Source organism: Herpailurus yagouaroundi, unplaced genomic scaffold (genome assembly GCF_014898765.1).
Source record: "Herpailurus yagouaroundi ecotype Mexico unplaced genomic scaffold, PumYag 140, whole genome shotgun sequence".
NCBI classification, from domain to species: Eukaryota; Metazoa; Chordata; class Mammalia; order Carnivora; family Felidae; genus Herpailurus; species Herpailurus yagouaroundi.
Window position 1 is genome coordinate 75,681,650 of NW_024412395.1, and position 26,106 is coordinate 75,707,755.

Below are 26,106 nucleotides of genomic sequence, written 5' to 3' on the forward strand. Positions count from 1 at the left end.
ATGTTCTCTCAGTCTCAAAAAAAAAAGAAAAAGAAAAGAAAATATTATGTAATCAATAGTAAAAGCATATAAGGTAAAAATCTGTGAAAATTGTTCTGTCCTAAGTAATGAACACTGTGAACCACCCCAGCCACACCTCCCCACAATTTCAAGATCACCAGTAACTAGGGGAGGCAGCTATTGCTTTAAAAAAAAAAAAAAAAAAAGGCCTGGGGCACATGATTTCCCATAATTCTGCCTCAAAGCATCACCCAGGGAATCCTGTGGGGTAACCCATCCTTAGTGTAACCCTTTTTCCTTTAACACCACATACAGAGCATGAGGCTTACAATTCAGACTTCCTCTAAAGTTTGTGTCAATCAAATTTTATCCCTATAACAAAGGAAAGGGAGGAAGATAATTTTTATATATATTCAGGATAAGATGAACAAAGAATGAAATCCACTGTATTAACACAGCTAGCAAATTGTGGACTTTTTTTTTCCCTCTTCTTTATTTTCAAATTTTTCTGTAATGTTGTTATAGGCCTTTTATAATCCAAAAATATATGAAGAAAAAATTAAGTGTAATGTTTAAAAAATACACAGAGGCACCTAGATGGGACAGGGGATACTGAAACCAAATTTATAAGACCCATGTGGTGGTAGCTTGCTTTACAAAAGGCTTCTGCGCATGACTGCAGAGAACTCCTTTAAAGACTTCACGGTAAGAGGCTGTAGGGAGAAAATTAGCCGTAGGATCCTTAATTCCTCTGTGCCATGCACCACCCTTGCCCAATAACTTAAAACCCAGCCTTAGCTCAGTGCCTACTGCCTTCTTGCCTGCCTGGGTGTCCTCCCTGTATCTCTGCCTCTCCCAGACAGGCCTGGGTGGCTCACTCCTCACCAGTCTTCCCACAATGCCTGTCCCACCGCGTCCCATGGTGTTGGCATCTGTCTCCACTACTACTCTGTGCAGTGCCTGAGAACCCAGACGTGTCATTTCTCGATGTCCCTAACACCATGTCCAGATCTTAGCACACAGAGGAAAACTCAACATGTGCCTGCCTCACGACTGGGACTGATTCAATTTATAAATTAAAAAGGAAAAAAAAGGAAATACATTGAATATTAATAATAGCTACCATGTATTTCAGTGTTTTACACATGTCATCTCAGTTAATGCAACCTTTGGACCTCTGAGGCATTCATCACCATCCCTGTGCTACAAGTGAGGAAACAAGGCAGGGAGAGGCTACATGACATACCCATGCCCAATCTTAAACTTGAGAAGGTGCTGTGGAGTCAAGACGAAATGCCCCCATTGTGTGAACCTGACTTTCCCCCGTACCCTATTCTACCTTCGCAGGTTTATCAGTACAAATGACATGCAAAGCCACTGTCATCAATTTCTCCCACAATTCCGTATCAGTAACTCAACAACTGTACAAAAAAATAATAATAATAATTCAAAATAAACAGAAAAGAGCATTGGCAGCTTTTATTCAGCTATGACATTAGCACGTTAGTTTATGTTCTGAGGAACATTTGCACATCTTTATACTTCTTGAAAACACAGAAGTGTAAAATTCCATAATGAACTCTACTTAAAAGTAGTAATTTATGCTAGGAAACACTTTGTCTCCTTGCCCCTCAATTCTTGAGTCCAGTACACTCCTGATGGCAAAAAGGCTAAAGCTTCTCTGAAACACTAAGTCAGAGAAAGATGGATACAGATTCAGACTAAAGTATTTGTTTCTGGAGGTCACAGAGGTAATTAGATTTAAGGGAAAAATTAACATTTAAGCCAAGAAAATCAGTATGACAGGAATTATGTGAATGTTTCCTTTGTATGCTTTTCTATATTTTCTGTATGTCTGACAAGTGAATAAAAGTACTATTTTTTTATAATTAGGGTAGAAAATGTTATAATTTTTTAAAAAGGACTAAGGATCTCCTTTCATCAGTAATCTATAGCATACACGGAACTTAAACAGAACTTCAATATAGCCCAAGTGTTAGATTACCTGGAATTTACTTTCAAATACCACAGCAGAGCAATATGAAATGCATGTGTGTGTTAGTTTTTGTCTCCTACCCTAACTGGAACTACACACTATACTGGTGGTCAGCTGATATTTACTCGAAAGAACCACACTCCCAGAGGCAGCTGGCTATCTCTTTCCAACTGATACTGGTGGTTTTGATCACAGGTGTTGTAGATACTAGAGACAAATTTTCATTGGTTAAAATTAGTGGTGTTTAAGATGTATAAACTGATCTTTTTCATGAACCTGGTACACAAGTCTAATGACTAAATGCAATGTGATATTCTAGATTGGATTCTAGAACTGAAAAAGGATATTAATGGAAAAAAGTCTGGAGTATAGTTAATACTGATAATAATCATAATATTGATTTCTTAGTTTTGATAAATCATGGTAATGTAGAAAGTTAACAAGAGCAGAAATCAGGTAAGAGGTATATGAAAACGTTGTATTATCTTCGCAATTTGTCTATAAATCTCAAATGATTGTCAAAAAGTAAAAACCGAGTGAGCATTTAGAATATGGCATTAAACCTGGCACCTGTAATGTGCACCTAGAGAGCACCTGAAAGACTGCTGAGAATTCACAGAGCTCAAAGAACAGGTTATATAGGGTTATTTCGTACCTTCTCTAATAAACATCTTTATATGCAGTGGAATGAAGTCTGAAACTTGCTTTCATTATTATAACCCAGTAAGAAATTACTCCTAATTACTGGAGTTTAGACATAGTTACCAAAACAGATGAGTCTACTGGTTGTGCAGAACCAGATCCATTTGTAATACAATACTCAAAACAGTTGTTCAACTGTAACTTCAAAAGATGAATGTGCATCAATGCCTCATGGATAAGCAGAACAGTTAACATGAGACAGGTAGGTCTGAGGGAATAAGATTAATGCTTGGGGCGCCTGGGAGTCTCAGCTGGTTAAGCGTCCGACTTCGGCTCAGGTCATGATCTCACAGTTTGTGATCTCATCAGATTCGGTGCCGACAGCTCGGAGCCTGGAACCTGCTTCAGATTCTGTGTCTCCCTCTCTCTCTCTGCCCCCTTCCCCTGCTGGTGCTCTGTGTCTCTGCTTCTCAAAAATTAATAAATATTAAAATTAAAAAAGATTAATGTTCAGTTCTCATAAGAGGAAATATGAGTCATAATTATACCATATATAAGACAGAATTATTTATAAAGTCAGAAAAAATACACCATAAACAGGAAGAAGCTAGCTAAAACATAAAACAGTATGGTTTTAGGATACATCAAAGAAAGTATGTGTTTTCAGCTTGGGACAAGCTTCCCATCCATTCCTTAATGTTTCTCATATCCTTACCCAATGGCTATGTGGCATAGGAATACACTGGAATATACTGAAAAGGGTTCAAACAAAAAGAAGAACATCATTTCATTTAACCTTCACAACAGCCTAATATTGGTGTGAAGGTAACAGCGACTGTACTGGTGGTGCTATCTTTATATCCACCTATATTTCCAGATCATTTGGGCCATTATTTAATATGCCAAATTCTTCCCTCAATAAATATGACATAGACTTTTAAATATATTTCTTTAAATGATTCAACTGCAGAAGTGTGTGATGCATTATCCAACAATTAATTAAATATTAACACTGGTGCCTACATTACTGGAAATTGACTGACTAATGGAAAACGAGTCAAATGTATTATTTTTTTTAATTATATAAATTAAATTACATAAAAGCAACAGTATCACCATCCTGTTCTCTATGTGGGGGGTAGAACACACTCACCCTCACTCATTTAAAAATTATCTGTTGCCTGAAGCAACCGAAAGCTATTTCCAAAGTCAATGCTGAGAATCAGTGGCAGAAACACCGCAGCTAGAATCCTGGTATATGGGCATTATAATCCTGGGCTCCACCAACCAGAACATGACGCTCCTTCAAAAAGCAAAACAAAACAAAACAAAACAGAAGGCTTTTCTATTGTGTATATCCAAGGCATTGTCAACACATCACTGCTTCATTGTTCTGCCCATTCTTCACCAGAGCAGCCACAATTAAATGGTCAAGCCTTCTTTTCCTTTTTCTAATAAAAGCCAGAGGAGAATTCCACATCCTTACAATGTTTCATTTTCTAGAACTCCAAATCCACTATTTAAATGTTTCATTCAAAGGCCTGAGTAAAAACAAAAGACAGTATCTGGAAAGTATCTGGAAATGCTGTGGCTTTGTCTGATCTGTATTAGTGAAATGCCCCCGAAACTGTCAAATGAAATTTCACTTATCTGTGCACAGTTGTGGTTACCCAGACCTAGAAAAGTGACTTGACTAATGACAGCAATTCTGGCCATGACACTCTCTAATAGTTTTCTCAGAAACAGAAATTGAATGAGGCTGAGAGCTCTAGCCACATGTAAACACCATGCTATAAGGAATCAATGTTCCTGCACACAATTAAACTGTAACATTTAAGACAAAAGAATATTCTGGTACTACCAGAGCAAAATCATCTTACAAAATATTTGAAGGGCCGTTGGCTTTTGTGGATTCCCCATGTGATGTCAGGAGCAAACAAGAATGATACTTCGGAAGAAGGATATGATAACGTATCCAGGAGGAAAAATATACATTGCCATCTGTTTTCATGCTTCAGTAAGTGACTGAACTTTAATAACAGGAATTCAAATAAACTGTTATTTAAATATGTATTACATATGCATTTCAAAGACATTTTATTATTATTAAAAGGGAGTCAAGGTAGAATCTAGTCCTACCACTAATTCTCTTTGTGATCCTGGGTAAGTTACAACTTACTTACACCTCATTTTTCTATCTGTTAAATAGGACTAATAATCCATCATGCCAGGCTCAAAAGTCTATAAGGATAAAAATTAATAAGGAAGTATGCCAGAAAAAATTTAAAAAAAATAGTAAGAGTTTTTATGAATATATGGACAGATACTTCATCTGTGTTCTCTTTCTCTTTCTCTGAGGACTGGAATCCAGATGTAATGATCCAACTTTAACCATGAAGATGAACACTCTACTTGGGGATGGTGTAACAACAACTTGGGAAGTACCTGAAAGATTACGAAGAGCAACAATGTCCAGCCACCTGGTCCATTCACATTGGAACTGTCACATAAGAAATAAACATCTCTGTTCTCTTGGCCACTGGGTTTCTTTGTTACAGCGGCCTACCCAAACTAATACAGTTATTAAGACGTAAGCACACATGAATCTGTGCAAATCAAATCTCATTTACAGACCTGTTTTGCTTGGTCCTTACAATGTTGGTCTACACAGTACTTTGTATGTTTGCTTAATTTTTACTTAGTTGTCAACATTCAAAATCCGAAGATTTCAGGGGCACCTGGGTGACTCAGTCGGTTGAGCATCTGACTTCAGTTCAGGTCATGATCTCGCGTTTGTGAGTTCAAGCCCCACACTGGACTCACTGCTGTCAGCACAGAGCCCACTTCAGATCCTCTGTCCCCCTCTCTCTGTCCCTCCCCTGCTTGTCCTCTCTCAAAAATAAATAAAACATTTTTTAAAAATCAGAAGATTTCATATAACAACCCAAGATAAAAGGGGAAAAAATTAGATCTGGCAACAATGAATTTTGATTTATAAATGACAACGCTTGGCTGGAACTGAGGATATCTGGCCCCTTTGGAGACAGCATGTGCTATCCAGTTCTCCATAACCTCCCAACATTACAATAGGTCTGCTTTATTTCTTTCGTTTTCCTATTCTTAGGCCATAGTGAATACTTGATTTTGCAAACCCTCATCAAAATAAATTTGTGGACATTCAAAATTCTTGGAATTCATATAATTTTATGAATTTCAGCCCTGGATAGCAATAGATTAAAATAGCTCATCTCTGCCAAACTCTTACTCCACGAAGTTCTGCCTATTAACTATATTATGGCTAACAGATAACCATCCCTTATCACCATATCCTTATCACCATATCCTTTCTCATCTGGATTACAGCAATAGCCCCACTGGCCCCCAGCCTTACATCTTGCCCACCCATTCATTCATGGCATTAAAACGGGAGCCACCTTTCTAAATTATAAATTTAATTCCCTTCTTTCCAATGGCTTCATATTTGCCTTTAGATAAATCCTAAACTTCTTAAAATATAGTGAGATGGTGATATATGTGTGTATATAATATATAATATAATATATAATATATAATATATAATACATATAATATACAATATACAATATATAATATATATATAAATTAACATGAGACAATTAGTTCACAGTTAAAGTTCCCTAATCAAGAGTTCACTCCTGCTAGCATTGCAAACACCCTATTCAGGGATCCATCCTCTAGAAGCTGCTGTTCTATGGGAAGAAAGTAAACTTGTTTTGTTTGAGTTAATGTAATTTGTGGTCTCTGTGTTGCTGCACCTTAAATTATACCCTATCCAATACTATACCCAGTGATTTTTAGTTCCTTAAATCTCCGATATTCCCTCTTGCCATGGGTTCTCTGCACATGTTGTTCTTCCCTCTGCCTGGAACTCTCCCACCTCCTAACTTGCATCTTGCCAACTTCTACTTCAGTTCTCACCTCCATGGAGAAATTATCCCTAACCTTAAGTCTGGGCTCCATTCCCCTTGATATGTATTCCAATAGCAGACTTCTTTCTGACTTTCAGTTATCACTTTAGACACCAGTGGTTCATTAATTGTATAAAAGATGCTTGAGGGGCGCCTGGGTGGCGCAGTCGGTTAAGCGTCCGACTTCAGCCAGGTCACGATCTCGCGGTCCGTGAGTTCGAGCCCCGCGTCGGGCTCTGGGCTGATGGCTCAGAGCCTGGAGCCTGTTTCCGATTCTGTGTCTCCCTCTCTCTCTGCCCCTCCCCCGTTCATGCTCTGTCTCTCTCTGTCCCAACAATAAATAAACGTTGAAAAAAAAAATTTTAAAGATGCTTGAAATAGTTTTTCACTGGTAAGTGAATGATAAAGATAAAAAGAATCTAAGTTCCTTTAGAAATAGAGTTGCCTAACCAACCTGGCTTGCCGACCAATTCCAGACAACTTCATGGGAGGAAATAAATTTGTCTTATTTGAGCTACTATAATTTGGGATGACTTTGTTACAGCAGCTAAGCTTGTACCTTAACAGATGCACTTACCATATTCAATGGTTTTCAGGTCTGTGAAGAGACCATGTCCTTCTCACCTCTGAGTCCTTGTACATGCAAGGGCTATGACTGGAATACTCTACCATTTCCCACCATTAATGTAGCTATTAGCCTCCAAATCACAGCTTAAAGATTATCTTGGACAAATCTTCCCTAACCTTGAGGATCCATTAGATCCAACAGAAGATCCTGCACCCCCACCACCATTATCTCAACATATTTTACTACCCTTTGTTTTGTAATAGTCTCTTTCCTTCAACACACTATAAGCTCTTTGCAGACAGAGGCCACTTCTCACTCATCTACTGCTGCATTGGCAGCACCCTGTGGATCTGGCACCTAACATATGATCTGGGGCGCAAACCTCCATCTTGACCACAATGCCATCTCAACAGATCTTGTCAATTACCTTACTACAATCTAGAAATATCTCCATATTTTGTTTTATTTTACCTCTAGAAACACTAATGAGGAGAAGGAAAGGGAAGAGGACAAAAGGCGGGGGGAGGGCGGAGAAGAAGAAGAGATTAGTATGGCATAATTTGGCATGGTTTAGTGAACCTTTCAGTCTATGTTACTTCCGAAAACACTTTGTTAAGAAAATATATTCAAAATATTTGGGGGTTGAAGACAGTTAGATAGCATATAGTTTCTTTAGCTGTAATTTTTTTCAAGCCCATAGCATATAATTTATGTGGTATGGAGACCAACTAGGTGCCTTCTTACTATGTCTTTCTTCACCTTGGATAGAACTTCAATTGCATCTTAACCATGTTTGTTTGAAGACTAAGACAGGTGCTTAGCTAGTATGTTTTCTCTTCTGGAAGCCAGAGATTTGGCAGCTGATCTTCCAGTAAACAAATAAATTATAATATTGCAAAAATGTCCAAACTTTAGTCACCTTATCCTTTGTAGAGAAACCAAGAAAGACCCCCAAGTTAGTTGGGAATTAGCAACCGGTGACCTCTATCTACTTCCAAAGCCATGATGCTGGGAGACAAATGTCTGTCATTGATGTGGGACATTCTAGAGCCCCTTTCATATTTTGAAGCAGCCTCAACCACCATAGATGAACTTTGTCCTTTAATTATTTTGAATCACAACAGCCAAGAGACAACTTGCCTTTTCTTTCCCTTACCTTGTATTTCACTTCCCTTTCCATACTCCTGCTTTCCCCTTCAATTTTAAGGTTGTAAGACAGAGAAGCTCCTATTCTTTAATCTCAGCAAAATTATCTGTTCTCTTATCCATAGCACAAGAAAAGGAATATAAAGATGTAATTTCATTCTTGATCTTCCTTTAACAATGTGTTTAATTAGGCAAGTGCCTCTGTTACTGTCACCTTAAACTAGACTGACTTTTTTCTGGCTCAGCTTACCTCACTATAAAACAGTATGAGGTCAACGCTAGATTGCAGAATTTAATTAAATGCCTAAGATGAAAGCTTTATAACACCTCCAATTCTTGTTTTGCATCAAGAACAAGAAACCAAATTTTGCTTGAGGTGAAAATATAATACTAGCCTTGTAAAAAAGGATTACTGTACATAATTTAGAACCTCATTTTTGATAGCAGTTATCAGCAAAGGCTGAGTATTTTTTTTATATAACTGCACTCTGATTTACTATTGCACACAATTCCCAGAATTCTGATTTCAGTTGTTTTTACTGTTAATATCAGTCTGCTAAAAGGTCCCAATTTTGTGTCCTAAACTAAATGAGATCAGCCAATTGGAAAGTAGTATGTATAAATTTTAATATCCAGCTATTTATAGTCCTATTTCCCAGATGTGTTGCCTGACCACAGGAAAGGTTCAGTCTGGCTGTAAATGAGTCTTCAGTATATGTCAGTACCTCCTGTCCTTGTGCAGCAAAAAATCTTTACTCTGCTTTGTTCTTAAATTATGTAGCTCTTCCCTGCCACACACACTAGGCTGCTCATATGTCAGCATTAATACACAGGAATCAATTATTAGCAGCAACATGCTCTGAGATCTCAACTCAGTGAGTTCAGTGAAACATCAGAGGGAATGTGTTACTTTTTTCCTCTTTAAATAATACATATCTGAGGACCACAGAAGAATCTTTTCAGCCTTGGAAATGAAAACGGGGGTTGAAATGATAGTTAAATCCTCTTCTCTTCTGCCTCACTCCACCACCCATAAATATCAGATGAGAGGCTGCATATTCTGGTGAATGTAGGCCAGCTGCTGTGACGCAGGAGGGAGATTTGGGGCTTTGAGATATAAATTTTTCAAAGAACTAAAAGTAGCTCCCAAGAACCTGCTTAACACAACCACCTGCCTGAGCCTCAGCATTTCCACCACCAGTCTCTACTGGGGAACAAGATGGGCCTCATCTGCCTCCTCTCATGGTTTCACCACACCGGGCAGGGTTAATGAGACCAACACGACACTTTCATGCTTTTCTTGCCACAGTGTGTGTGAGGGCAAAGCATCTTGCTACAAGCCTCATATACTGAAATCATATCCCATTTCAATTGCCCCACAGCTCCCCACATCTAAATGGGGAAATTTTTAAATAGCAAACACTAAATGAGCATAGCAGCTAACTCCTCAACTAACTAGTCTTCTCCACAATGCGCACAACAAAATGACTAGGAAGAAAACAAATTGTCGACATAACTCTTCAACTGCTAAAAAAGCTAGCCCCTAAAAAGCCATATTTAAAGCTTCAAGCCTCATTTCTCACAGCACTCCCAAAAGAGGGAAAACAGATTTCCCAGTCTGTGAAAATCAGTGTTGCTTTCAGAAAGTTGGTAACGACTCCAAATGCAGAAACTCAAAATCAGGATCATACTAAAATAGATGTGGTTGGTCCTTACCACCAATGTGAGACATACAGACTGCTCACCATGCTGGCTTTGTTATTTCTTAAGGGCTGCTTCCAACATAATGCATAAGAAAGGACGCTAGTCCAAATACATCAATGTTTAGAAATTTTATACTGTTCCACATCACATTTACATGCCATAGGCAGTTTGGGTGAGTCTGATGTAATGCCTTGCATAATGTATTGAAAGATAAAGAGATTTGCTAAGGCAAACTACAAGACAATTAATTAAAAGCCTTATCCTCTTACCATATAGTTTTTTAGGTCTGTCTGTGGCAAAGTCAACCCTAAACGTATACATAATAGTCCTGGCTAGTCTTACCCACCCCCCACCTCACCCATCCCTAAACTATTAACAGTCACTTTGGAAATGCAGAGGTGAGAGGAGTTCAAAAGCAGCAAAAGTCAGAGAAAGCAGAAAGAGCTTACAGACCTCTTTTGTGTTGTCCCTTCACTTCTGTTCAGAATGTCTGAAATTGCTCACTTCATTATGATACATTGCCTCAGATGTCACCAATTAAAGATATGAGTCAACAAGCATTATTTGTTTAAAAAAAATCCAACCACCTTCAGGGGAATCATTATACTATGAAGAATTTAATCAGATCGCTTTCTATCCTAACATTTATCAGAGAACAGCTACAGAGGAAAGAAAAGGATGACAGAGGCCTAATAATCTGGGAGCACTTTAGAACAACCTGGAAAGGTAAAGTGGACTCTTAGGAACCATACAGCATCCTAAAAACTCAAACTCTCTTTTTCTAAATGACCAATGTTGGATATGGAGGACACACTTAATAAGCTGGCGAGTAACCTGATATGAGAACCCTCCGATGCTCTGCTAGAATATTCACGGACCCTCTAGTTTTGTCCACTTCTGAGTTCATTAGTTTTCTTGGTTCACCTCGGTGCACGGTTTGCCACTCTAAACTACGACAGCTGTGGCAGCATCTTGCATAAGGGACTACTGTAGGGGCCACAGGATCACATAAGAGAGCTGAAGTAGAAAAATCAGAAATGTCCATGGGCACTTGCTTTCCAGATTATGTGTCTAAAGCCCATAAATCTTAAAATCTGGCATGCTCAGCCTCACAAAAGACCTCCTATCTCCATCAACTTCTAGAATTGTCCCAATGATAAACAGAAAGAGAAGCAAAAAGTATATAATAATTTCTTGAAAAACTTTAGCCTTGCTATTTGGTGCCTAGACCCCCTTCTAGGACTCACTTCCAGCTTGAATGGGAAAAGGAGATTATAAATTCCAAAAAGTTACAGGGCAAATGATCTTCAGACAGTATGTCATCCAATTTTCTGGACTAGAAGCTGAGAGCTATGGGGCCAGTCACCCTCCATATTAATCTGCCAAATGGCCAATGCACTCCATGAATAAACTAATAAGCATTGATCCACCTAGTTAGAAGTCCTGACTTCTTTTTTTTTTTTTTTTAGATTTATTTATTTGGAGAGAGAAATAGAAAGCACAAGTGGGGGAGGGACAGAGACAGAAGAAAAGAGAGAGAATCCCAAACAGGCTCTTCATGGAGCCCAATGCAGGGCTTGAACCCACGAACCATGAGACCATGACCTGAGCCAAAGCCAAGAGTTAGACGCTTAACCAGCTGAGTCACCCAGGCACCCCAGAAGTCCTGACTTCAGTGGGTCTTTGATGGCTACATCAGTGGTGGTGTTGGGTGAAAGGCAGCAGCAGCCACAAGTGAATAAGCCAGAGCTCCCCACACATCAGCCATCTCCTGTGTGTGGGATGCATCATTCACCTCAGAGCTCCATCACCTGACTTCAAATACAGAAGCCAAGAAAGGTGGATCTAGTGGAAGAAAAGGAGTGGGCAAAAAGTCATTCCTATACTAGGAAGAAGAAGGAAAACTGTTCTCTGTCCTCCCTCCATATCACAAGCCTCCTGCTCCTGGGAAACAATTCAGTTACCATATAAAGTGAATTAAGCTTCGTGGAAGAACCTGAACACCTTAACACTATGAGAGTTTCCGGTAGACATAAACAAAAACAAAAAGCAAAAAAGTGTATTGGGAAAAACTGTTTAGAATTTGAGAATGTGCTGTATATGTATATGGGACCAAGATGAGAAGGGAGAAGAATGAAAGCCTCTGACTTGTAACTATAGAGATCAAACCAACCGATGGTTACCAGAGGAGAGGTAGGTGGGGGGATGGGTGAAATAGGCAAAGGGGATTAAAGAGTAAACTTATCATGATGAGCACTGAGTAATGTATGAAATTGTTGAATTTCTGTTGAAACTAACAGAACGCTGTATGTTAACTATATTGGAATTGAAATAAAAAACTTAAAAAAAAATGAATGAATGAAAGCCTCTGGATAGAAGGCAATAGAGCCAAGAGGAACTCAAACATCCAATCTAGAGACCAGGTAGCTATATCCAAAGGTTTATAATTCAACTGAAGCCAAGGATGGGGAGATGCAGAGCTCTTGACTGCCAGGCAGACCAGTCAGGGCACAGATGATTGTAAATATGAAAATACTTCTCGTAAAACCAGGGACAACATGAACCAGGGCAGAGAACAGACCAGGCTGAGGTGTGACCGAAGAGCGCTCAGTAGAAAGACTCAAGAGTCTAACAGAGACCGTCGAGAATGGCAATTGTTTCTCTACCTTTTTGAGACCATTCCCCTGTATCCTCCTCACCCTCTTCCACAAAGTGATTTGTCCTTAGTGTAGCTCAATTACTTGTGATTAAGACAAATAAGGGAAATGAGAAAGGCGCCAGTAGCTGTCAAATCTTAAAGTATCTATGAATACTTGGAAAGTTTGTTTAATTAAGAATCCTAAGCCCCACCCCAAGAAATTCTAATACAGGCAGTTCCGGACCACAATTTGGCAAACAATGAACGACAGAGAGGGCAATAAAAAGGCTAATTTTCCAGCCAGCCCAGCAGCTCCAGATTTGTTTTGACAGCATAAAAGTTACCCTGCACCCTCCACAATCCTCAGAGAGGTTACTGCAAAGGGGTTCTAAAAACCTTGCCCACATTACACTTATGGGAGAGTTAGGGCTCCAATTTAGAATACTCTTCTATCACGGCAGTACCTCAAAGGCCAGTTAATCACAAACTTAGCCAGTGCCCCTACATGCCTACTCATGATTTTTGTTTCTTTTCTTTTTTATTTTTTTTAATTTTTTTAACATTTATTTATTTTTTGAGAGAGACAGAGTGCAAATGGGGGAAGGGCAGAGAGAGAGGGAGACGAAGAATCCGAAGCAGGCTCCAGGCTCTGATCTGTCAGCACAGAACCCGAGGTGAGGTTAGAACTCACAGACCGCGAGATCATGACCTGAGCTGAAGTCAGACCCTTAACCAACTTAGCCACCCAGGCATCCCAGGATTTTTGGTTTCTTTTAAAAAAACAAAGATTTGTCTTGTTGAAAACTCTGCATCTGTAAAACTATGCAAAGGTATCATAAGCCAACATGTTCTGACACTTTTGGTTTTGCTTGTATAAGGTTTTCTCCCAGGTACCTTTATTTTTACATGAAAGACAATCCTGGTGATATGAGAGGAAACAGAGGCCAGCTTGCTGGCTGCTCGTCAAAACTTACCAGAAATAGGGGCGCCTGGGTGGCTCAGTAGGTTAACCGTCGACGTCGGCTCAGGTCGTGATCTCACGGGTCATGAGTTAGAGCCCCGCGTCGGGCTCTGTGCTGACAGGTAAGAGCCTGGAGCCTGCCTCGGATTCTGTTTCCCCCTCTCTCTCTGCCCCTCCCCACTCACGCTCTGTCTCTTCTCTGTCTCTCAAAAATGAATAAACGATAAAAAAAATAAAAAATTTAAAAATTAAAAAAAAAAAAACTTACCAGAAATAAAAGCTTAGTAACGTGCAAGGAAACCAGCTGTTGCCTCCATACCAAATCAGCCCGCTGCCATGGCAGTCTCCTTGGAGCTGAAACACACTTTGAAGGTAGGAAAAAATATCTCAGAACAAAGAAAACAAGTCCTTCCAACAGTGAGAAGTGGTAGTCTGCAAAGAAAGAGTCTATTTAATTTTTCAGTCCTAAAAGCAAGTAACTATTGCCCAAATGGCATGGAAAAGTGGCAGAAGTGCAGAAGTATCCTAGAGCCTTAAGCTGAGACTAAAGGTGGGTTGGAAGAGAAATTCTGGACACTCCTGAGTTCTTGTCTGAGAAACTCAACCACTGTAGGATCTTGGGTGAATCACTGAATCTCTGAGGCTCATTTTACAAATGTGTCAAATGGGGATAATATCCCCCACCATCTCTCCTCACAGGAAGTGGTAAGGTTTGAACGACAGAAAACATGGAAGAGCTTTCCATAAAATACTAGTTAATAAGCAAATATTTGTACACATTTTTATCACCATGATTGCTACTCTGCTGTTCCTTTAAGGCTTTTAAAAATTGAGGGGCGCCTGGGTGGCGCAGTCAGTTAGGCGTCCGACTTCAGCCAGGTCACGATCTCGCGGTCCGGGAGTTCGAGCCCCGCGTCGGGCTCTGGGCTGATGGCTCAGAGCCTGGAGCCTGTTTCCGATTCTGTGTCTCCCTCTCTCTCTGCCCCTCCCCCGTTCATGCTCTGTCTCTCTCTGTCCCAAAAATTAAAAAAAAAAAAATTTAAAAAAAAAATTTAAAAAAAAATTGAAAGAGCAAGTCGTCGCTGTATCCATTAAAGACCTATTCGTTAATCTTTTTTTTTAATGTTTATTTTTGAGAGACAGAGCCAGAATGGGGGAGGGGCAGAGAGAGAGGGAGACACAGAATCTGAAGCAGGCTCCAGGCTCTGAGCTGTCAGCACGGAGCCCGACGCGGGGCTTAAACTCACAGGCCATGAGATCATGACCTCAGCCAAGGTCGAATGCTTAACCGACTGAGCCACCCAGGTGCCCCCTCATTAATTTATTTTAAAGTTACTGTGCTATGGGACACCTGGGTGGCTCAGTTGGTTGAGCATCCAACTCTTGATTTTGGTTTGGATCAGGATCCCAGTGCTGTCGGATGGAGCCCCACATCAGGCTTCGTGCTGAGCGTGGAGCCTGCTTAAGATTATCTCTGTTGTCAGCACAGAGCCAGTTTTAGACCCTCTGTTTCCCTCTCTCTCTCTGACCCTCCCCCACCTCTCTCTCTCAAAACTAAAAATAAACACTAAAAAAAAAAAAAAAATCCTCTCCCTCTGTCCCTCTCCCCCACTCATGCTCTCTCTCTCTAAAAAACAAAACAAAAAAAGTTACTATGCTAAAGAAATCTGTTAATATCAATGAAACTGATCAGTATTTGGTAATCAAGTATAGGAGAGGAATGTATTTGTGCCTAAAAAGTCTAAATCTCTGAATCTTTTTATTATTATTTATTTATTTTTATTCTCACATTAGATAACATACAGTGTAGTCTTGGCTTCAGGAATAGAATCTAGTAAAAAGTCTAAATCTCAGATACTATCTTCTATTACCCATTTTTTTCCTAAAACAAAGAAATCACTATGAGGATGTACAATATTTTTAATCATTTCACTTTTTCCATGGAATGATCACACAAATGACTGGTCATCCTATTTACACGACAGAGAATACGAGTAGTAGCAGCAACTAGAAAGAAAAAAAACATGGCAATTTAGCATTGCAGCAAGAAGACTGTACATAAAACTATCCTCAGCTCATCTGTACTCTTCTATCCATCAGTATCTTTATCTTAAAAAACTCTCTTACCTTGGGTGCCTGGATGGCTCAGTTGGTTAAGCATTTAACTCTTGATTTCAGCTTGGGTCATGATCTCATGGTTCATGGGATCAAGCCCTGTGTAGGGCTCTGCACTGGTGGCACAGAACCTGCTTGGGATTCTTTCTCTCCCTCTCTCTCTGCCCCTCCTGAGTGATGTTCCCAGAAGCCCCTGGGAGGCTGCCCTCCAGGCTGCCTCTGCACCTTTGTTCCCACCAGCTGAGTCATGTGCCCACCAAAGCCAATTGTGTTTGTTCCCAGACCTGTTTATGCCAACTCTACTTGTTACTGTTAATTATATAATTGAATTAAATATTATGTAAATCCCAGAAATTTGAGAGCAAAAAGAAAGAGTGGTAGTAACTATGGAAACCAAGTTAAATGCTTTAGAAAGATCTGGTAAAGGCAAGCACCTAAAAATATTTCTGTCAAATTAAGAATGAGTAAAGGATTGGAGGAAATCTTAAAATTCTAGAATTCTTGACTCAGACTGCTTCACAAGTCTGCATACTTTCCCTACTGAAGAGGTTGGAACGGCAAAGCATGGAAGAGGCAGTATGGGTGCAGCTCACACAAGAAAGCCCATGAGGAACCCCCATGAGCAGATAAAGACTCAGAGAGAACACCTCAGTACCTCAGTCTTCTCAAAAGACTGGTGAGTGTGCACAGAAATTTTTTAATCTCTTTTTGACTGTTTTAACTGACTCCACATATTTAAAGACCCCAATAATAAAACATTTTTTAAAAAAACACCTTTTGGCTTTTACTCCAAAAATACAAGTGTCAAAAACCAGGGGGAAGAGTCTTTTTTTATTTAGTGTTTATTTATTTTGGGAGAGAGAGATTTTATCTCAATGTTTTGCAGATAGATGGAGGAAAAGCCGGCCAAATTGAAAAGAACTTGAATGAAATACAAACACAAAACTACAAATTAAAGGAAAGCACAGGACACAAAGAAGAGCAAGAGAAAGGCATGGAACTAAAACCACACTGGACAGAGAAAAGGCTAACCCAATACTCTGAAACACCAGAACTGGTGAAATGAAAAATAAACGAGAAAATTAAGCAGAAGTCAGAACTTGGCTCTTGAAAAACTACCTCCTGATGAAAGAAACTGCTCATAATGTGATTTTTAGGCATTTTATTTCATCCATAATCTTAGGAAAAGTAATACATATACATCATACAATATTCAGACAATTAATGAGTAAATAATGAAAACCAAGTCTCCCTCACACACTTTTCCTTCAGCCACCCGTTCGCCCCCAGAGGCAACTACTGTTACTAGCTTCTGTTTCCTTCCAGGGACAGTACATGCATACAAGCATGGATATATTTAAATAATAATATAATCTTAAGCATTAAACTTGGGATAGACAGATACAGGTATTTCTAATAGATCAATGTATAAGTCTCCCAGAAAGTCTCAATCCACTGTTGCAAAATTACCTCACAATTCCACAGGTACCATTTTTGGGAAATGAATTCCATCCAAAGTTCTATTTTCAAAGTGTAAAAATAGGGATGGTGCTACTTCTCAAAAAGCAAGTCAAGTCAGAGGTCTCTAAGAGTATTTACATTAAATACAAAGCTGGCTAGATGACAGATCTGATCTGTTAGGGCAATTCACCTCTTCGTGATGCCATGGCCTTTTTAAAAACTGGCATACCACACATACAATGTGGTAATCGGGGTGGGAATTCAAAAGGGAAAAGCAAGCGGGAACAGTAAAGTAGAGGAGACTCCTATGGGTCTCATACCTCAGGCTTTTCTTGCTCAAGTCCAGACTTTGCATCACCCGTCTCTGGAAGGCTTTGGAACCTGATTAGTTGTTCAGAGCAGACCATTCTCTCAGGCAAATTCACCTTATTGTAACTCATAAGATCTATGTGTATGTATGGGGGCGGGGGGGGTGTGTATGTATGTAAACACATACACTTACAGAATGCCAAAGTATTCATTTACAGGGAGAACTCTGTCAAGGAACCATAAACACTCAACATGGAGGCAAGTGCATTTTCTTTCTGTGGGCACATACATGAAAATCAAATAACCGAACTACAGAAAAACTGCCATTTCCACCTATCCAAATCCATTCCTCTTTATTCTGATTACAGAATTTCATTTCTGAGAACTATTCATTCCCCATTAACAGAACTTATGGTTTAGATGGTTGGGTGGGCACATGTCCCAGGAGTGGCCAGTCCCAGAGCTGAACCTGTCCCAGTAGTTGACAGGATTGTTAAACTGTGAGCAGGGAGATGCAGAAAGCCCCCTCAAAATGAGAGAGCTTTGACTGAAAATGAAAATGAAGGCAAGAGATGGAGAGAGACGTTGCTTCATAATACCATTTAACACTGAAGTCAAGCCATGCCTGAGACCAGGATACCCAATGAACTTTTCACTTATGAGAGAAAATAAACTCCTTTCTTAACTCACTTTGAGCTGGGATTCTATCTCCTATAAACAAAAAGAAGTCCTTTCTTCTTGTTTATATAAGTGCTTTCACAGAGAAAATGGAATTGGACTAAGGAAGGTTTATGATATGATTTGAATGCTTAATCAACATCAAAGTAGCTTAATGCATTAGTATCCACACCAAGGCAATCCAACACTCATCCTTGGGCATCCTTCTGTCCTTCAACATCTGACCAGAGCCACTTGCACAGACACACTGTTTCTTAAACCATGCTCATTATGTTCAATCCGCCTGGCAAGCCTGTCTCTGCTCCATTTAACCAGCTCTCAGAGGGCAAGCACATATCCCTTGTTCCCAAGTTCTTATGGGGATGCATCACTGGATCCCAAGTACCAAGAATAATCGAAAACCACTTAACAGATTAAATTCTATGGCACCCAAGAGAACTCGTAACGCATTCAAATTAAATGTTATGAATTTCTTCCAGTGAATTCTAGCATCAAAAAATCATACACTGTAGCAAAATGACACACTCAACAGTTTCCGACTATGGGAATATATCAATGATATTTTCACTAAGGTGAACACATAGCTCTGATACTTTAAGGTCGGTTCTTTAAACCCACATTATTTCGATTACAAGGAGTTGTTTACGCTCACTCCAATTTGTAGGACAAGACAAAAGTATACATCTTTGTAAGCTAAGCTCCAATTGGAGCACCTGTTAGGCAAATAATGGCTGCAGTGTACCACTTTTTTCCTCCTTTCAGACACAAATCCTCTGTGTGGTTACATTCTTTGAGTGCCTCCCCCAGCACCACTTCCCAGCCCCTTGGAGAGAAGCACACAGTTTCTCTCTCCTCAAACCATTATCATCATTTGCTTCTGTGTCGCCCCCACTAGACTCAGCTCCTTGGATGACTTGATCACCAGTCTAGCACAGTGTCTGGCAGACACTTTAAACATCAGTTGTGTGGATTTCACTACACTTGTCGACAACTTACCAGAATATCTGGTCTGTGACCTTTATGTCACTGTTCAGTTTCAAGCATCAAGGAAAGTACTGGAGAGAAGTCTTAGAAACTTGGTGTCTGCCCTCCCTCCAAGAACAAGGGGTCCCGAAACAGGTTCTTCTGAACAAATTTTCAACCTTTGTAAAATATATCCTGCAACCCTGACTACAGCTCTCTGGCTGAGGGGTAGGTGCTTGACCTAAACGTGTCAGATAGAGACTGGACACGAGGAAGGCCACTGGCCTCCAAGGTGGCCAGGCATGAGAGCTGAACCCCAGGAGGGACAAAGTGTACTGAATAGTGATGAAGCAACTCGGTAAGATCCCTTCTCAGAGTGTGTGAATGCAATTCTGACAGAGAAAGCTGTCAGAGAATAGCACAGAAAAAAAAAAATCAAGAGAAAGTAAAAGCTGAAACTCTAAAGCAAGAAAAGCCAAGAATAATTCAAATCTTGAGGTCTGTAGGGGTAAGGAAGCATTTAAGACTACAGAGAAGACACAGCAAGAAGCTGAGACAAGTATCAGGAAAGAACTCCAGCCACTATAATGTGATCTCAAATTTCCTTTACAGTACAACATGAGGTCAGTGGATGAAAAGGCCACATTAAGAGACAGCTACTGTAAGTTTTTCAGTTATCTTTACCTCTGCTAAAGAGCTGAGGTTGTCAATTATCAAAATGGACATTAGAAGTAGGCTTTTATTGTTGAAATCAGAGACATTTAAGACTTCTGAGTTGGCAGGTTGCCTGGGTGGCTCAGTCAGTTAAGCGTCTGGCTCTTGATTTCAGCTCAGGTTATGATCTCATGATTCGGGAGTTCGAGCCCCATGTCGGGCTCTGCACTGTCAGCACAGAGCCTGCTTGGGATTCTCTCTCCCTCTCTCTCTGCCCCTCCCCCCCGCACATGCACAAGTGCATGTGATCTCGCTCTCTCTCAAAATAAATAAATAAGCTCAAAAAAAGGATTGTGAGTTGGGTAGAAAAACTTCAGGGGTACCCCACCATTTCATGAAGGGGTATAATCTCACCAGGCCATTCTCAGGAACAGGCCCCAGGCTGGATTCTGCACTCAGGCACAGTTTACTTAGATGATCTTGGTTGTCCAATGCCAACTCAAAGTTTAATTGAATCCTGCCTCTACAACATTGTGATATTTGCCTCAAGTGAATCTCTTAAGCAAACCAAGAAACATCCAAAGGGCAAAAATACAGACTTTATTAAACTTATAAAATAAGTTGTAGGTGTATTTGTATGCCCTCTTACAAATGTACATTTGGCTTTCATATCTAGGGGTGGGGGAACTGGTGGGAGACCTGGAGCCCTTACCTTCCTCTAACTACTGGGATATGTTCACTGGGGCTTTAGACTCGGGTGTGATTACACAAAAACCAAAAAGTAAATGGCTTGAACAAGAGCCATATTTATATCTTAATATTTAACAGTCGAGATGTAACCAGTCCACACTGGAAAATCTTCCACTTCCAGTTCCAGATAGCTATGTCAAGTATCACCATCCCCTAGTCAGTAGGAAGGCAGAAAGAGGAATGGAGGGCACACTCCTTCCCCATTGGTCAGATTTTACCACATGATCATGCCTAGCTTCAAGGGCAGCAAGGAAATTAATCTCTACACTAGCAACCAAAGGAAAACTAAGTGAAATTATACTCTCATACATCAATTGGGGGCCTTCTTCCCTGTGCAGCTCCCATCACCTGACGAAACTTGAGTGAGATCTGTTCTCCACAGAATGTATGAGTTTAATATAAGCATGAAACTCACTGCTTAAATAACACCAATAAGAAATTCACTATGAAGTCACTACATAAAACTGACAAATGTTTACAAAAAAGAGAAAAAAAAATAGTAAAAGACCTGAAAGATAATTAGGTAACTATTATATGAAGGAAAATCTGGATGATCTGAGAATAAACCACACCCTTGCTCCTAACCTTCTTCAATCACCTGAGAGACTCCCAAATCACATGGGAAAAGTAGCTCTCCTGCTCTGCACTGAAAAACCCACACAGGTCATTGTAATAACTAAAGGCACTGATTAAATGACAAAGTAAAATCTTCATCAGCCTTTAAATTGCACTACTTGGTTAGAGCTGCCATAACAAATACTGCAAACTGGGTGGCTTAAACAACAACTTTATCATCTCACGGAGATGGAGGCGAGTCCACAGTCCAGATATCAGAAGGGTTGGTTCTGTGAGGGAAGGATCTAGGCCTCTTACCTTGGCTTGTAAAAATGTCTCTTCACAATGTCTTCCCTTTACGCATGGCTTAGCTTGAAACTTCACCTTTTTAGAAGGACATCAGTCATACTGTATGAGGGCCCCCCCCTTAATCACCTCATTTCAACTTGATTACTTCTGTAAAGACCTCAACTCAGAATAAGTTCACTTTCTGAGGTATCTGTGGTTAGACTTCAACATATGAATTTGCTGGGGGCAGTGGGGAGAGATTGGGGCACTACTCTGACTAAAACTTACTCTTATAGTTTTTGTTCCTTACAAAAAAGGGGTTTTTTCCTTACCCAAAAAAAAAAAAAAAGCCTTTTGTGCTTTTGTGTCTATGAAGACAGATTATAACACAAGCAACTTTCTTCAGTGTTACCTCTGCATTTTCCCAGAAAAACTGAACAAGAAATGATACTCATTGCAAAGCATATTTACTAAACAACTTGATCGTTTTAGGCAATGCTATAATATTCAAGGTTGTACTGGCCCACAGACCACTTCTCACAAGATACGTGAACCAGCAGGAAAAAATGAGAGAGGGGATGGTTCAGTGGTTTGAGAGGACAGTCACTCGTCAAGGTCTAGTTGACAGATTTCAAAGGGCCTCAAAGGAAAGAGAACAATGTAACTTGCTGGGCTATGCTAACAATACAGACTTGCCCAATTCTTGGGTTTTCAATGGTCAGAGACTTGCTCCTTGGTCACTTCTATTTGAGATTTACTTAACTTAATGGTCTCAGTACTCTGACCTTGCCTATCTGCTTACCTTTGTGAACTGGATTTCAGTCTGCAATCTCAGGCTGATATCTGACACTAGTTTGGTTAACTCATCTACTTGTTTATGCCCCGGACCTGCAGAGCTAGACTGGCCTTCCATCGTTCACTTGTATTAGATCCTAAAACCTGCTTTTAAGTCTCCATTCAGATTTCATTCCTGGTCCTGACAAGCAGCTTTATTTTCCAATCCCAACTTAAATTCCAGTCCTAATGGCGACATGACTCCCCTACAAATGAATCACTACTGGGAAGCTGTTTTTTTCTGTCACTCTGGATGTATCTCTGTGAAGTAGAAATGAGCTAAATAAAAAAGGAAATTAAGAAATTACAACAGATATGAAATATTCACAAAAGTTCTTTAAATAATAAAATAGCTTCTCCCTTCAAATTTATTATTAATTTTTAGTCTCTATAAAATTATTAGGAAGAAAGGGAAAGTCACTCTTATTTCTAACCCTCGAGGATAATCACTGTTAACATTTTGGCACATATCCTTCCAGTCTATTCTTTTCTACTCATAAATACATAGGTAAATAGATTTAAAAATGAGATCATGTTATAATTTTTATTATTTTGTGACTTACTTTATTGCCTTAAAAAAATATACTACAAAGACTATCTTCTGGTAACATTTTTTCTTTACATCATCACTTTTAATGGCAAAATAGAATTCCATTGTAAGAATGTACCAGACAGACAGACCTAATAGGCCTCTAAGTAAACTTTTTTGTAAAGGTATATGTTTGATGAATGAGAACATTCCATTCTGATTTTCTGCCTTGGTAATCTGTTGCAGTTTACGACCAAATACAGTCAACTACAAGATGCTAAAGGAACCTTAATTACACCCCAAAAGATTAATGACTGAAAAGAATTTCTAATAAGATCAATAAAGATTTTAAATCCTTCATGCCTTATTGCTAGCTTCTGATTAGGATAAAATGTAAAAATGTGTCTTTTTGCCCAGTATTTTTATTGCCATTGTCTCCATACTAGAAAATTCAATGAAATCCAAATGTTCCTCCTATCTCCATCACAACAGACCAGGTAAACAGCTTTATCTGCTTAATATGTTAAGAAAGAGACAGAGAAATGCAATGCCTTGGGGACCAAAAAAAAAAAAAAAAAAAGTTTCACAATGAAAACCACTACAAAACACGCCCACCTCATTTTATTAGGAAGAAATACACTAACTCTTACAGCCAAGCATAGGGGCAGGAAAAACAGTAATTAGATACTATTTTTCACAAGCATTTGTAGGACACCTTAAAAGAACAAAAAGTTTCAAGCTACACAAAGTGGCAGACTATAGAAATCACAACTATTTTGAATCACTCCACTCTAGGAAGTGGAAAGACTAAGAATTTGTAGACACCACCAAGCAGAAGTTGGCTTGTTTACCACTAAAACTCTATTCCAAATGGTAATTCAGAACAAATGCTTGAATTTAATATGCTTCTTTACAAATGTGTAATTTTTCCCCAAACGATGTAAAGATGTGTTTCGCTGCTATACTATACAGTTTCAAGACATCCAGATATAGTGTCTGATAATTTTGTTTAAATGGTAAACATGATTATAAATTTCTTTTAAACTCAGATGTATAATAATTACTCCCTGATTTGTGAGAGAATCAACATGAATTGAAAATTACAGTAAATGTTGAGAAAATGTGATTTTATGTAATCATATATTCTTTCCATAAGACTTTACAGTCTGACTTCAGGATCGAAATCTTGCCGGAAACTCTCTTCCCCATGGTCATCAGTGACTTCCTTCATGCCACATGCAATACTTCTCATTCTTGAATTTTCTTTTCCTAGCATGTCTTACTGTTGAATATTGCTCTTTCTTAACATTCTCTACTTTCCAGCTTTTCTAACAATATACCATCCTAAATCACTTCTCTCCCTCTCTTCCTAATCTCTGTTAACTCAAACATTACCTAGAGCCTAGTAGGAGATGGGCACAACACTATATCCTATAGACAAAGAAGGATCAAGACGTTTCTGGTCCTTGAGGAGAGAGATGCAAGTAACTAGCATTTCAGCCCAAAATGATCAGAATTGTAAGGTATGACCAAGTTGGTGTAAGACTATCAGTGAGGGATATTTTAAGTTGTAAGTCAGAATTGAGGATTTATGGTGAAAGCAGGCTTCCTGGAGCATGTGATGCTGACCAACTAGGTTTGTGCCAGACACATTTATATTCCCCCAAAGTAGTCCTCAGGCCTCAGCTGCCTGGAAATCCTTCTAGATTTTCCCTAGGGCAGCTCTCTGGTCCACTTACATGACAACTATTTCTGACTTTCTCCATTCTCCTCAAAATTTCCAGACAGCCTCTGTTTGCCTCAGACACAGAAGATGACTTAACCTTCAACTTCAGAGAAACCAGAAATACAGTCCACTAGAAGAAAAATCTTACTATTACAAGATGAGGCATATAGTACAGAGGATGGTACAAAGGAGTTATTTTAGAGTTTCTTAAATCCCAGCTCCTAACATGATCACTTTGGTAGGCTCAGGGAAGTCCTTCCTCTCCTGTTTCCCTATGGTTCCTTATGTGTCTTCACTTGTCAACCAGAGCCCCAGGCTCATCTCCTCCTCCTCTGCTACTGGCCAAGAGTCTCCTCCCATTTGGTTCCACTAGATTTTCCTTCAGTGGAACAAGGTGGAAGAGAGAATGGCAGTGAAGATGAAGATCCTTCCTCTGAAGAGAATCAGGAGAAACGAACTTCCAGATCCAGCTTGAGAGTGAAGTCTCCAGGACCGCCACCCCCTCAACATAAACCTAGATCCAAAAACACCTCCAAATTTCCAACCCACCTTACCACACCTGTTTCCATTAACCTAACCTGGTCAAGGCCATAGAAGAAAAATGGCTGTGTTCCAAACCCCAGAAAGACTGGGTATGGTGGGCACAAAGGGAAGAAAATCCAATCCTTTCTCACAAGCCATTATGTTTTACTATAGCTGCTTTCTAGGAGCCAAATTTAGATACACTAGAAGCTAACAATTGTTTTTGCAAGTCATTAGAAAATAGATTTCACAGGCAAACAACAGTTCTCCAGAAACATCATTTTGTTCAAATTCTGCTCACAGTATGGATTACATGCAGTAATTATAAAACCTGCAAGAGGTTTTAGAATCCAGTTAATCAAAGTTGTGGGTTAGCCAACAAAAGTCAAAAACTTAAGTCTGTAACTCCCCTATAACCTGAAGGTACTTAGACTCTTTCAAGTTCATTCATTTCTTCAGCAAATATGTATAAGTCATGTATCACACACCCAATACAGCACTAGGCTCTGAGCACACAGTGGAGAATAAAATAAATGTGCCCACTGCTTAAAGACTACTGAGGAGACAGACAAAAAAAACAAGTAAACAAGTAAATAGAGCATTACAAATGGTAATAGGTGTTTGCATCACATCCTGCAACAAAATTATACTCCCAGGCACTACCCAATTGCCATAGTCTCCTTAGCAGAATGAAGCAGTGACCAAGAAAACATGGTAGAAAATTGCACAAAATTGTTGGTCTAGGGGACATATGCATTTAAACTCTGATTTGCAAAACAACTGTCTGGAGAAGCCTTCAGGCTGATGACTCACTAGACCAAAAGAGACTCTTACGAGCTTTATATTTAATCAAATTGATACCCCACAGACTGCATGAGTTTTTCACCAAAGACACTATTAACTTGAGCCATCAACAATATTCAACCCATGCAAACCTCAAAACACATTTATATGCTAGTGTCATTTTCACAAAACCAGTAAGATCTCTACCGTCACTAACCTCAGGATCTCATTCAAATGACCCAGCCCCAAGTGCCACAGAAGACAAGAAGCTGTTCAGCTGGTAGGTTATCTCCCAGACATCTGAGATGTGAATAGAGAGATTTTTTTTTTAAGATTT

At 39.5% G+C, this 26,106-nt stretch overlaps 1 protein-coding gene across 5 annotated transcripts in view; it reads right to left on the bottom strand.

Annotated features, from left to right (window-relative positions):
- HECW2 (HECT, C2 and WW domain containing E3 ubiquitin protein ligase 2) overlaps positions 1 to 26,106 on the bottom strand; it is a 392,473-nt gene that overhangs the window by 333,151 nt on the left and 33,216 nt on the right. Inside the window, exon 1 of one of the 5 annotated variants that reach the window (XM_040475724.1) lies at positions 13,871 to 13,976. The exons of the other annotated variants lie outside the window; for them this stretch is intronic. The gene's annotated coding sequence lies outside the window, so the exon portion shown is untranslated. Of the gene's footprint in view, positions 1 to 13,870; positions 13,977 to 26,106 lie in introns of those variants that run through there. 5 annotated transcript variants of the gene reach the window in all.